This window comes from Triticum urartu, unplaced genomic scaffold (genome assembly GCF_003073215.2).
Source record: "Triticum urartu cultivar G1812 unplaced genomic scaffold, Tu2.1 TuUngrouped_contig_6479, whole genome shotgun sequence".
In the NCBI taxonomy this organism is placed as follows: domain Eukaryota; kingdom Viridiplantae; phylum Streptophyta; class Magnoliopsida; order Poales; family Poaceae; genus Triticum; species Triticum urartu.
Genome location: NW_024117244.1, coordinates 1 through 9,219, shown reverse-complemented (window position 1 = coordinate 9,219; position 9,219 = coordinate 1). Strand labels below are relative to the sequence as shown.

At 39.4% G+C, this 9,219-nt stretch overlaps 1 pseudogene; it reads right to left on the bottom strand.

Moving 5' to 3' along the window:
* Positions 1-19: 19 nt before the first annotated feature.
* On the bottom strand, positions 20-7,819 carry LOC125530670 (annotated as a pseudogene).
* Between the last annotated feature and the right edge of the window lie 1,400 nt (positions 7,820-9,219).

Below are 9,219 nucleotides of genomic sequence, written 5' to 3'. Positions count from 1 at the left end.
TACTGTCAGCCGGCGCCACGGTGTTAGGCTCCTTGGTGTACATGATACAGTCGTTGAGAGTGTAAATCCTGAGAGCGAGCGAGGATACAGTTGAGGTCTTGATAGCTACTGTGAAGGAGGACCAGTACCACCAATCATTCTTCAAGAACTCGGATTTAATCACTCTCTCCAACATGCTGGTCGCCAATACCATCTGGAAGAGGCACAGAATAGATACGGTTAATCAGTACAGTGGCTAATAACAGCCCTCTCAAGCATTTATTTGTATGGAGATGATGATGTTAGAGAGCTTTTAATATAATGGACAGGCACAAAAATAATAAAGACTAGTATATTTTTTTTTGTGTGGCACAAATTAAGGTGAATAAATAGATGATGAACTCACCTTGGATATTGATTCTGCATGTTTGACGAAAGCACGCCATGAACGCCTTCGCATTTGTTGAGACTTTGAGGCTCTCAAAGCTTCCTCGGGCAGCGCTGCATCTATATCAAGCAAATTTATCTTCTGTTGCTTTAGGATATGTGAGTTTCTTCCTGTAACAGGCCTCAATGATGACTCCGGAACCAAGCCACCGTTAACAGCTAGCAATCTTGTTGTTGGCTTGTCTGTTGCAGAAGATGCTGCTTCGTCACTGGAAGTAGTGTCAGTATCAGGGGCTGGCTCCTTAGATTTTGACACATTTTCATCACAGGAAGTACTACCTGCAGGACAATTTTGCGCAGAATTGGACCTCTCCTGCCCTAACTTTTGTGCAGACATTGCCTGGCATTCCACTAAGGAGTTGGAAACCCAATCATCATTTGGGATGTCATCTTGCTTTTCGTTTTTATTCAGAATGACTGGAGGATCAATAAAAGCTGCACGCGAAGGGACAAAAGACGGAACTCCGTTTGATCCAATAAGTCCAATATCCTTCACTATCTCCTTGTTTGAATCATTGGTGGCAAATTTTCTGCAAATCTCTTCAAAGTTATAAGGGCATGACTTCATCGGTTTTGTGGAGTCAGAGGTGGGGCTAGGATGAACAGAATCCTTCTCCTTGTTGACATGTCCATTGCACTTTCCAGCATGATCTTCATACTCCGTTGATGTGAAGTAAGTCTCGTGACATGCTGTGCAGTGATGTTGAGCTGGCCATATAGGCTCTAAGCAGTCGCAGCGGCATGTTTTCCCCAAAATTGCTGCAGCCTTGGTACTGGGAAGTTCCATAAGCTGCTGCTCGCTGCTGTTCGACGACCCCTTGGATGATACTGGAGGATCACTGAGAACAAAATTACCCAGCTGGTGATTAAGATGCCTCAGCCGCTGCCACTGCCACTGCTGGATAGCTCGTTTCAGCTCCTTCTCCCTTGGATCGTATTCCCTTAGCCAGTCAACAAGGCTACGGATTTCTTCATCCGATTCATAAACAATGGCAGATGCAGAATTCCACCCTTTACAATCAGAAGTAGACCCACCAGCGACCAGTAAAGGACGTTTACCAGAGCGTCCTAACACCCAGTACAGTCGACCCAAGGAATCCTTTCCCAGAAAATCTCTTCTCAGGGATGCCATATTAAGCTCCGACTCTACTGTGCCAATTGACTCCTGCACTTTTGAAATCTGGTCCGATAAGTATCCATTTCACCATATGAAGTCCTCATTTCCTCCTTATCTTTCAAATCCTTCAATTCATAATTCAAAGCATAAAACTTCTTCTGGAGATCATTGAACTTATCTGGACATTTTCCTATATGTTCTCTTATCAGGACTGTGTTGAGCATTTCATCACAAAGAAATTTCAGCATATCTATTCTCTGCATTTTGAAGATAAATGTTAGACAATGTAGGTTGTCACTTTGTCCACTATGAAAATCAGCACTCAGAGAAATTATTAGGTATACCGTAAAATACTAGAGAAAAGATGATTTGTCCAAGTAAAATCATATAAAGGAATACGAGGAAATTTGCAATACACAAAGAACTTAAACTTCCAAACATTAAACAATAGAGATATTTACTTGAAACATAGAAGAGAAAACCATACCTCTTGTGTGCTAAGCTCCCAGTACTCCTTTTGTGTCACTGCTGCAGCTAACTTAATAAGCATGTCATGATAGGTTCCTTTCTGCTGTGGTTTCAAATCCTGAACACCCTGGTCAAGATGTGATTTCCTTTGAGCTGACATGCATGATGGTTTGCCGTGAAATGCATGAGACTCTGCTCCTTTTCGTTGTCGCTTAAAATCCTGAGCACCCTGGTCAAGATGTGATCTCTCTGGCTTTAACATGCATGATGGGCAGAACCAGTCTTCTCGTGGTATATGAGCTAGTGGTGGATTCAGGCAATAAGTATGGTACTCTGCGTCGCAGTCATCACACAAGAGAACAACGTGATCGTCTCTATCAATGCCACATACTTTGCAAATACCCACCTCCCATGGAGCTTTAGGTAATTTGGTCGCTGCAGTCAGAATATCATGTAGCTCCTCATGGATTTCTGAACCAGTATTCTCATTAGAGAGGTAACAATCAAATCTCTGAACAAGGTCAAGCACCTGCACCAGTCATGTAAAAAGAACAGAAAAGCCAAAAGGTTTACTTAAATCCTTGGAAATAATATAACTTAGTAAACAGTAAATTTAACAGTAAGCTAATATATACTCAAATCAGCATAGGTAATCCCAATGAGATGGTATAAAGCTAAATAAGTGAGCCATTTTTTCCTAGTTGCAATGTTATCTTGATCATAAACGCAGGTGAAATGAAATTCTGGAATCAGCATATCCTGTCCTAACCTTGGGAGAGCAGATATGCAGCACTGAACATTTGAACATGTAACTATTTAAACATATACAGTTACTGCAATTGAGTAGCACATGGGTATACTCAGAATATTTCACATCGTATGACAAGCAAAAAAAAGAAAGGAACCGGCACATGGGTATTGTTCAAACTATGTTTTCCTTAACTGAAAATTGGTAGTCAAGTATTGCACAAACAACAAGGAAATACGGAGGTGTTCTGCAATCAAAAGACACAATTTGCTAAAAATGTCCTTTAACCAGTTGAAAAGTAGGTGTTCGAAGCAGGTAAACTACCATACAGAAAGGGATAACAAACCTCTGTCTTATACAATTCAAAACTCTTAGAGAATTCTGCAACCATTTCCACTATATCTGTTCGATTGGCACATGCAGCATACAGATTACGGATTACCTGTAGGTAAACATAACAGATCAGCAAATTTTTCTAGTTTGTGCACAAGCTAACAGTAGGAGTATTTGCAGGCACATGAAGTCATCCATGGAAAATCTGAGAAAATATCCCATGCGTACCTCTTGCACATCCTCAAAAAAAGTCTCCCAAGATCCACAGTAAGCACCCATAGCCAACCTTATATCAATTGTGCGGAAGTCCAAAGGGCGTGGCACCATACCAGAAAATCCAAGGATGCCCTCATCCTCATAGTCATTAGAGTTCACTAGAATAGTTCCAAGCAGATTCCCCAAGATCTTATATTCATCTGAGGAAATGGCATGGCGCAGAGCAATACGACACTTCTTCAAGATAACCTCTGAGATGGAAATAGTTTTCCTTTCATTTCTTGGGTTTTCAGGTTTTTGTGGCACTGTTACACGGCGTGCCTCTGACAACACAGATAAAACAGCTTTCTGCAACAAGGCAAAATAATCTTTTAGTGTATTTTCAAATAGTCCCCTAGTCACAAGGGTCCTCAAATTAAATAGAAGATAGACAAAAGTATCATGGCAAAGAATAAGTCTAATCAGGTGGCGAGCGAATACATTTCTTCAAATACAACATAAGCATGGCCGTGCTATGCACTGACTCCTCTTCTGGTAGTTATAGTGTATAGTAAAACTTTGGTTAAAATGCGAGGCTGACAGCAAGTTCATGTTAACCGAAGTTTCCTGCTCAGGCTAAAAAAACATGTAAATATAAAAATACATCAGCTGACTGGTTTCCAAGGTTTCAAGAAAAATTCTACAACCATTCCTGTCATCCTTTTAAAGGGATAGAATACTTCATCACATAAAACAGTAAAACAAAACAAGTGTTAGGGGAACTAGAAACTAGAATTTATGCATTTGTATTGACGGCCAAGGGCAAATACATGAGGAGTTGCAATCTAGACTGCAACCCAAACAACAAACGGTACTAAAACATAAACTAATACAAACTCATACTTTTATTTTAGCAACTTGTTACTTTTTAAGAGAAAAACACCATAAGCATTGCAGCTCGATCTATCAATAAAAAGATTTTTATAAGGGCCTGAGAGCAGGTCAAAGCCAGAAAAAGGAAAATAAACGCAGTCTGGAACAGCAATAATACAATGACTGCAGCCTGCAGGAGCATTACTAACCTTGGTTCGTCCAGATGCATTAGCCTTGTAGACCTCTTTACTTATCGAATGTTCCAAAATTTTCCTTGCCCATTCTGGTGGTTTTCGGCCCAAAGCTTCATAAACACAATTTCTAATTCTCGTTCCCACATTTGTCGGTAATTTTCTCATAGGCTCTAGTGCTTCTACCCAATCTGGCAATGTTCTATTATCAGCAATAGGCACCTCAGCAGAATACTTGTAATTCATCATAAAAACCTTGTTTCCTTCACTTGGTAGAGAACTGCATATCAAATTCTCCGCCTCCAGAAGCAGCTGAAAATACAAGACAATAATTACAGTGCAGCAAAAATACACATGAAATTTACCATCGTCTAAAATAAGAACACGGGAAATTTAAATATCTCTTAGTGGGTGAACAAAACACTATAGATAAATCATACAACGAATGTAACACAACATCCTTATAAATTGTATTCGATATTATCAAAATATCACACAGCTGGACAAGGAATCAATGTAGTCAAGATATCTCCAGCCAAATAAGCAAAACCAAGAATCGTGTCTCCACAGAAAAGCTTTGAAAAATATCATAGAGAAAAACAAATGGGCAGTCTTGTAACTGATTATACTCGCCTTGCTAGGCTTGTACATACCTCTTTTTACTACTAGTACGAAATAAATATAAATACAGAGTAATGGCATTCCCTGTTGTTTTACCCTATAAAATAGAAAGCAAGACTGATGGTGACAGGTAACCCAAAAAACCAAGGTTTTTTCCTAAGCAGGATAAAACAGGGATATGTGTTATGTCCCTCATGGAAACAACATAGAAACATACTATTATGTAGAGTTAACGTGTATAATATAATTATACAGGGTTCGAATCAAAGCAAATATTAATAAAAAGAAATAAAAAGTTAAAGAAAAATCTAAAAACAGATAGCAAATAACCATAGCATACAACAAGCTAAAGACTACAACTCATGTCTGATTGAAGAAGGAAAGGAAGGAATGATCCAAATGAATCACAAGGTTCAGCTAATTGTAGAAGTAAAATGCTTACCAGGGCATCCTTCTCCATGCCGGCAACCCCAGGTACTGCTCCGCACAGGACGCCACCATCACCGTGTAGGCAGCGGAATAACTTCACCCCTTCTCGACTGGAAATATCTGACACATCCATGCACCCCTTTATGGAAGAAATAGCTAACATATACCTTCTAGCCAACTCTGGCCAAGTCAACTTGTTAGCAGTTAGCATATCAAAGTTAAATTCCTTTGCTGAAACAAGGCTCTCAGTGTCCTTCTTTCTCCCGCGCCTGGGTTTTGAATCTTTGGGGTCAATGTTGAGCTTTGATAACACCTCACCAAAAAGAACCCTAATGAGTGCAAGATGAACCCTGGGCAATACTGTACCAGTGCACCTCCCAAGTGTCTGGGCTGCCAATTTATCTAGACGCGCTTCCTTCATAGAGGAAGTTTCAACAGGAATAAATACAGACACAATCTCTTCGTTATTGGAGAGACCAGATTCACTATTTGAATGTGATATTGAAGCATCAGCAGGGGAATTCATTGGTGAAGAGTAATCCCTACATTCCTGAAAGCCCTTTGACAGTGTTTCTTTCTGACTTGCACAAATTGGCCATGGGTCAGCAAGGTCATCTTCTAATTGTTCATATGAAGGCACATCTTTGAGATCAATGATTTCAGCAAAGCGCCCCAAGAACTCCCATATCTGCAAGAAAATTTGAATGAGAAGATGGATGCAAGAATAAAAAGGAAATGCACAACTTTGTAAAGATGTGTTTCTCAAATAGCAGAAACAGTGACAAATATGTGAAGAGCTACCTGGAAAACATCTGCTGCCGATTCTGGTTGAAGCTTATGGCTAATAGGACGTCCCGGAGGTAGCTTGCGGATGCTAGAACCGCTGGGCTGAGCATGATCGTGTAGCCCAGTCACCCCACCATGTCTACCATATGGCGTATCCCCATTACTTTGACCATCTTTATACACAGATAAAAGTAAACCACTTGCAACTGTTACAGAAGAATGAAATTCTGCCCTATTGCACAAGAACTGTTAGTTTACGCAAGACCTGGATCTAGGAAGAGACTCCACAATTTCTTGAACAAATTCCAAATCAAGCCCAATTCTATCATGGTATAACTAATTCTTCAGTAATGTATAAGTAGATTCCACATCATTCTTCTTTTCTGTAACTCGTGGTATACTGGGGCCATTGGATGAGCAAAATCTAGTTAAGGGAGCGTAAGGACCATCAAAGTTCTGACATCCACTCCCCTTGTTTAATAAATGATATTCGCTGTTGTGTGTGCATGAGAATACCAGATGCCCATGTTCCTTGTACATTTTTTCACAAGCTTCCACCATAGCAGAAGAAATCATCCCCCATACTGAAGAGGATGATGTTCCTTCAAATGTAAACTCACCAATTTGGTCATTAATATTGGCTTCTTTACTTGGTGGAATATTCTCAGAATTTGAAGGTAGTATTTGCGACATCATATTTGAACTCTGTACATCATTGCAACCCAAAGAAGTCCTTTTATCCTCCGTATCATTGGTAAGACATGATAGAAAATCTTGTTTAGTCTCAGAGGGACTATCGATCATCATATAAAGATCATCATCCATATCATTAGCAGTATCTCCAATAAAGCTGCTACTTTCCTTTGTTTCAGCGGCCTTTCTTGCACCATTCTGAGAGAGAATGGTCGAGGCTTCTGGAAGGGGGAACACTGAACATGGTAACCTTCTGACCTTAAACAAAGGCGCAAAACTCCCTCCATCACACACCTCACACTCAAACAGTGAACCAGTGACTCTATCATGCCAATAAGATGTAAAACCAACTGGCCATATCTGATGGCAATTGTGGTAGCTTGCCTGTTTATCGATTTCTCCCAAGCTAGTTATAAAGAAATCTTGATATTGAACAGGTAGGCCAACCTAGAGTAACAACACAAAAAAGCAGTGTTATCAAAATCAGCGCGAAGTGAACGTAAGATAAAAGAACTGCAGTATAAGAATACAAAGGCTGTAGCAGTGGGAAACAATAACATCTAAAATGGACACTGGATGAAGAATACGAATATGAAACAGGTAATGAGATACTCACACTGCCATGATATGCTTGACGGTTGCAATTTTCCGCAAGAAATTTTGGAGGCTTTGGTAGATTTCTTTCTTCTTTACGACTCCAGTCTGTTGCTTTCGTAAAAAATGATGGCTCCATAAAAGTACTGGAACTTCCAAACTCGTGCTTCTCAGAAAACTTGCGAAATGCTGATTTTTGTGGAAAATCTCTTCTCCTGCAGCATGTATTATTGGAGCTCTGTTCTATGTTTCCATAAGCAATGAAATTTTGATCCACAGGAGGAAATTGTTGTCTCATGTTAAAACAATGAGGAAGACCAAATGCTGGCATAAAGTGATTCCCATCTGCAACATGATAGCCAGAAGTGGATTATTATAAGATGCACCACCAATGATGGTCAATAGTTACTTTAGAGACCAGACGGCTATAGCTTCAAACGGTAGCAGGAACCATAATTTTTTGGAACTGGAATTAAATTTCCGTTTATGGATAAACACATAGTACGCCTAAGTGGCCACACATGCACTGAACATGGGGGCAAGCAGAAGTTGATTTTGATGGTTAGGACAACCAATTGCTGTCTAAGAAAGCATGGAAAAATATCAAAAAAAAGCAAATAAATCTCTCTTGCAGTACATATGATTGCTCTAATATCCTTACCAAAAGGAGTTGTATTATTCAACTGCAGCCCCTCAAAATGTGGAGTAGCCAATTCAGTCAAATGAGCTCCATCAGCAACACTTACTCTGCGAGGAGGACCAAAACAAAATATTAACTCTCTTGTGATGACAATGTCTGTACAACAAAGGTTATTAGAAAACTTCCTATAACATTTCTGATACTATTATTTCAGAGCACCCCAAAACAGTCCAATTTATAAAGTTTATCGCTAAATAGCTGCCACAAGTTACTTGTAGCTTCACTTTTCTTTGCAAAAAGCAGAATTTCAACAAATCAAAAGGTTTTTACTTCGAACAGATCTTTCAAGAGTAGTCAAAACAATAACCACTTGACAATTAAACAGCGAGCATCATGTACAATAAATGAAAGCACTGCTGTGTAACACAATGAACCAGCTATAGAAAATGCAAGCACGCTTTCAGCGCTTATTCTCTTCAGCATAGCACATAAAAGTAGTCTAAAACAATGAAAGGACAATAATGATCTGATTGTTCTACAATTTAGTTTGCAGTACTACTGAGAATTATTGGCGGCACAACCTATTCACCTGCTATGGTTATAAGCTTCTTAACACACTGATTTGCAAAGAAAACTCGATTAGGAAAATTCAACTCCATAATAATCACTAAAGGTACAGAATAACAATCATCAACATAACTAAACATTGTACAGAACGACCAATATGTTAACATTGTACTAAACATTGTGGGCTGAAAATAGAAATAGTTAGCTTCAAATCATGTTTGATTTTGAAGTTATACTGCAGTTATCTAGTTGGCTGCAGCAATTTCACAACCAATATGTGGATTTAAGAAGATCAAAAGATCTGCTAAAGGAAACAATGAACACTGGGGCAATTTTGTCCATGAACTCAAGAGAAAGGTTCACCAAATAATATGTGACAAGAATATAGACCAAACAAGGTGGGGAAATTGTACAGAATCTATGCATGTACCAGAACTAATAGCCAGGAATAAATAAAGCAAACTTTGATGGTCTGATGCAGGTATAACACTTAACAAAAGTTCAAAATTCTAGAGCTCAGAGCCCTCCGCACCGCCCC